This window comes from Macaca fascicularis, chromosome 18 (genome assembly GCF_037993035.2).
Source record: "Macaca fascicularis isolate 582-1 chromosome 18, T2T-MFA8v1.1".
Lineage (NCBI taxonomy): Eukaryota > Metazoa > Chordata > Mammalia > Primates > Cercopithecidae > Macaca > Macaca fascicularis.
This window is the reverse complement of record NC_088392.1, coordinates 50,825,386-50,830,941: the sequence shown is the minus strand read 5'-3', so window position 1 is coordinate 50,830,941 and position 5,556 is coordinate 50,825,386. Positions and strand designations below refer to the sequence as shown.

The window sequence follows — 5,556 nt, the reverse complement described above, 5'->3', positions numbered from 1 at the left end:
TAAAATAAAAACATCTTTCTCTTGCTCTATCTTTACAACTACCTAGTCCCTGTTCTAAGGGTAATTCCTTGTTGTTTTTTCAAAAATTTTGCTTCTTGTAGAGGTAACATTCATAACTTTTCCAAGGCACTAATATGACTTTTGATCTATAACATATAGGTATTACCATTTCCTATCTGTTGAAGGTAAATATTAAACCCATTTATATGACCCTTACTTTTAATCTTCCTCTCCATTATTAGATTTTTAGTTGCTTATCATTGTTATTAAACAATTTTTTAAAAAATCTTTAGTGCTCATTTCAGCAGCACATACCGTAAAATTGAAATAATACAGAGATTAGCATGACCCCTGCTCAAGGATGGCATGCATATTTGGGAAGTGTTTCAAACTTATGAGGAATTTGGGAAGTGTTTCAAATTTATTCAGCCTTTTAAAAAAGAGTGAAATTTTTACACATGCTGCAACATGAATGAAACTTGAAGGCATTAGGATAAGTGAAATAAATCAGATACATAAGAACAAATATTATATGATTCTACTTATACCTAAAGTAGACAAATTCATAGAGACAAAAGTAGAATGTTTGCTAGGAACTGTGGAGAGAGGTGAATAGGAAGTTGTCATTTAATGATTATAGAGTTTTAGTTTGGGAAGATAAAGGTTCTGGAGATGAATTGTAGAGAAAGCTGCGCAACAATTTTGAACGAACTTAATGCCACCTAACCACAAACTTAAAAATGGTCAAAATTGTACATTTTATGTTATTTATAGATACTATACATGTAGCATATAATTTAGCTCTTACCCATATCTTTTGATTTACTCTGTAAAATTAACATGTTTCTCCATATTTTTTTCAATTTTCACTCATTATACTAGATCTCCATGCACATACTTTTTAATAAAGTTATGTAGAAACAATAGTTGCAGACATTTTTGGGTGCTGTTACCAAATAATTTTTCCTTCTCTCTTATACGCGCATGCGGTGATTGAGCTTTCTGGACCTTGTGCATTTGATGCAGGCAGGTGACCACCTTTGGCAAATGAATTGAAGAACAGGAAATAGAGTCATGATCAGATCTGGGCATTTATAGGCAAAGTTATAATTCCTCTGCCACAGCAACTGGCACAGTTTGAGATGGGGTTTTTTTTTTTTTTGTATGTTTGAAATTGCCTAATGATATTTTTAGGAGTAGGAGATTTGTTTGTTTGATTTTTTTCCATCTGTGATTTTTGTGTAATTGAAGTCCTCTTTAAATAGAAAAACTCATGTATTTTTTCTGATATGCAAATCTTTCCTGTATTTTATTTTGCTTATTTCCTCCTTTCTATTTTCCTCTTTCTTCTCCCAGAGCTCATATTTATTAGATGTTGGCTATCTCAGGTTTTCTTTTACCCATTGTATATTTTGTCATATTTTCTGCCTCATTGTCCATTTTCCTCTATGTTCATATTGAGCTCCTTCATTTTGTTTTATTGATTTTTTTTTTTTGGTGGTATCTTTCAAATCTCTCTGAAAAGAATAATTAGATTTTCTTTTTGAGTTTCTTCTCCTTCGTGAGTTATTTCTGTTTTCACAATAATTGTTTTATGTACTTATTTTCTCAATTTGATGCTGCTTTTTTATATTCCTGAGTGATTATAGGTTATTTTTAGCATATTTAAAACAAGAGGTATTGGCTGACTTTTCCAGGTAGTGAACTAAATGCTCTCTACTGTTGTGTAGGTAAGCTTGTTTTCCCCACAATATTTCTTCTTCAATCAGGAATCTGACCTGGCCAGCTAGGCATATAAATCACTAAGATGCCAGGCTTTTAATAAGGGATTGCCAAAGCAGTAAGAAATTTATTCTGTGATACCAGCACTCACTAGTGCTTCTAGTCCAACCCAATCAATACATTACATTTTTTAAATGAAGAGGTCATTATTTGCGTTACAATGATTATTGTCATTTTGCTTGGTTTTATTTTGGTTAGAATCAATGTGAACATTTTTGTATCCTTCTTATATACAGGAACCTGGGAGAGAGAAGAGAGGAGCAGAGAGCTGATTGGCTTCTTGTCCCAGGGACAGAATTTTAATCAGACCCTCTACTCTCCCCTACCAATTCTGCACCCCTTTTGTAATTCCACCCTCTATGACTACCAATTTTTTCCAAAACCCTTTGGGGTTTGCTTGAAAGGTTAGCTCCCTCTTTTCCTGCCATTCCTTTCTATGTTAATTTTTGACTGTAGATTCCTTAACCATCTTTGTTCAAATGTATCATTCCCATTCATTTTTTAATCTCTCAATAGTGCTTCAAAATCTGATATTGGATAACGATTCTTCTCCCATTCTCTTTGCCGGTCAGGTTTATGGATTTAATTCTGTTTTTATTCTCCCACATTTCAGATAAATAGAGGCAAGTGCAGGTACTTTATCAGCATATTCAACCAGAGATCGTGTTATGTACTTGGAAAATTAAGAAATACATCACACTTTTTGCATCTGCAGTGGTACACAGTATGTCCTTAGTGAGAGCCACAAGCGCTAAGTTTGAACAGGTATAATGCAAGGAGGCATTATTAGTGTTACCTAGACACAAAGTACATTATGATAGTTTTAATAGTTTTTAAGCCATTTGATAATAAAACAGTAGGAAAAGGAGAAACAAATGAAAGCCAGGATTTCAGTCAATAGCCCTTTCTCTTGCTTTGTCTTTTTTTTTTTTTTTCTTTTTTGACTGGGTCTCAGGACAAAGTTGAACATGACCATCCCCAAATTCCGTTATTAAACTAGCAGTTCTTTTTCTAAATGTAACTAATTGCAATGACTTAGTGGAATTGAAAATAAAAAATAATGATAGTAGTGAGTATCAGAAAAACTAAAACATTTTACTAGGTTTTCTATTTGCATTTTAGATGTTGTTTCTCAAAAAATCTCAAATTCAGGTTTTATTTTTGTAATTTCCTGCTTCTATAAATATTTCCCCAGTCGTTTTCCTCAGTTCTTATAAGAATACATATGGTGCTCCTGAAAAATATTTTCACAAGTACTTGTGGGTGATTTATTGGTGCTTAAATCCATTCTATGTTTGGTGTATAAAATCGTGTCTACTCAAAATATTCAGTGTTGACAGCAACATGGTTTTCAAAATCTATCCAGGCCTCCCTTCTGTCCATCTGCTTTTATTAACTTCCCTTTGCTCTTGTCCTTCTCAAATTTCTGGGATTTCAGTGATGTAGTCCAGTTCCTGGTATATATCACTCATTCCCCCTGCTTCTGATATCCCATTTGGATTGTGGTTTCATTTATATCAACCATGACTGTCTTATTCAAAGTTATATGTCCAAACCTCCTTTGACTCCACATTCCTTAACATTTTTCCCAAACATAAAACTGATGGTTAGAGTCCTATAGGGATGGGAAGAAGAAACAAATGGCATTTCTCCACCTGCATCTCTGTGCATCAAGCCAGAGTCAAATTTTACGTTACATTGAGTTAGAAGAATTGTTGGTCAAGCTAAAGTAGTAATGCAAGGTGTGTAAAGTGCTAGAGAATACCGGAGCATGAAAACATCTGCTGGGGAAAAAAATCAACTGAAAATGGCGGAGGTGATTAAAAGGGACAGAGGCTAGTGTTCACAGCTGGGCTTTTGTGCATGGAGATACTTCATAAAATAGAATATTTGAATTTGAAATTTGAATTTCATCCCACTTATTACCCATTGAAATCAAATATGAATGATTCATGTATTTACCAAGAATGCTTGGAATGCTTTGTGCTAAATATGATGGAAAATTCAATGGCAACTAAGGTACTACCTTTGAAGAAACCTGGCAAATGGCAGAGAAGTGAGAGGTGAGTTTACATTTAATGGAGAAAGGGAAAAGAAGAAAGATGTGTCAATGTTTTGTAAGTGGCAGCATAAGTACTTTTGGACTAGAAGGATACACTGTGACTATGGCTGTAGATAGAAAAAAAGAATTTTACACCCTAGTTTTGGAGCCCATATAATCAAGGCAACCCTCAATACCTCTGAGGAGCACACCAGAGAAGAAAGATGACAAGGACAACTTTCCAGTAAGCTCTATCATGGTCCATGGCAGGGGATAAGAAAGAGTTTCCATTTATTGGAAGTGCTGAGGGTAGCTAGAAAATAAATTCCTATTAATAACACTTGTTTGTTTGTCAAATAAGAGCACTTACTTAATAAAAGTATTTTTAATTAGGCCATCTGGTAAGTTATCTTGCATAATTACAAGTCCAAATCTTTCCATTGATGTTCTCCCGGAATAGTTTGAAGATACTGTTCCATTCCTTAAGTCGTCTTTAAAAATTAACAAGAGCCATAAATCACTGCTGATCCTTTGGCTCAGTTCTGGACGTTTCCTTAGACAACAATGCCATTAAAAAATTCTATTCATTAATGTGTTGGGTTATACACCTACAGTGAATTTCATTTATAATAGAGTCTTCCACTTAGGCATCTTGCCAAGGGAAAGGTCATTCTGTGAACGTCGCTTATGTTCATAGAGAGAACACCCCATGCTCCCATTATACATGGCTGAGTTATTCTACTCAGAAGAACTGTTGATTTCTCCTTTGCCATGTCTTCAATGTTCTAACAATTTGGAAATGTCTTCATTTCTAACTTCCAAGTGCACAGAGTAAGAGAAGAAAATGTCTCATACAACAATAGTGTGCAACACAGGTTACAAAGCTCACAACCCAGGCAAGGTCAATTGGTACCAACTTGGTTTCTGAATTGTGAGGTTGGGTGAATTGTCAGGGAGGGTAAGACTCTACATCTATGGCTGTCATACTGAGCACTGAACAACATTTAAGTGTGACATTCACAAAGACTATAGTGAATGAAACTCTGAAATCCTCTGGAGGCCTTATAGACCCTCTGTTCTTTGGCCACAAGCAGCAAAAGTAGACACTGAGGTTGTTTAGGGAAAAACAGAATTCCATTGCCACATAGAACAGAAAGTTGCATTGAGTCTTCAGGGTATGCTATCTTAGTAACCTTAGTATGCCTATAGGAAAAATAGAGAAGAATATTTACAATTGAAATGTTGGTCTCATCTTATCCATTGAAATCAAACATAAATGATTCATTAATTTATCAAAGACACAATAGGCACACATTATGTACAATGCATTATGCTAAATGTTATGGAAAATTCAATGATGAGTAAGACAGTACCCTCAAAGGAACCTGGGATCTGACAGAAAATAGAGTTAAATAAGCATTTGATGGAGTGACAAAAGAACGGAAGAAGGCTAAAGAATCAAACTGTGATTTGAACATGGAGGTATCTAGCCTTAAAATTACAAAAAAAAAAAAAAAAAACATAAATTTTATAATATAGACCACATGTGATGTATGCCAGCAGAATAATTTATGATAAATATCTTCGCAGTCACAGAACACTCAGATATATTTAAATATGTCTGCTTTTATGCCTTTAGATATGATATTGTGTAGCTGTAGACAGATAATAGAAACCAAAGTATAAATTAAAGAAAATATAAATGGGGAACACAATACATGGTTGAAATGTAA

The 5,556-nt window shown here is 34.3% G+C and overlaps 1 non-coding gene across 1 annotated transcript; it reads left to right on the top strand.

Moving 5' to 3' along the window:
- The first annotated feature begins 292 nt into the window (after positions 1-292).
- LOC123570164 (U6 spliceosomal RNA) lies at positions 293-396 on the top strand. Its single transcript, XR_006694156.1, has one exon. It is a non-coding gene; the product is annotated as a U6 spliceosomal RNA (small nuclear RNA).
- The last annotated feature ends 5,160 nt before the right edge of the window (positions 397-5,556 follow it).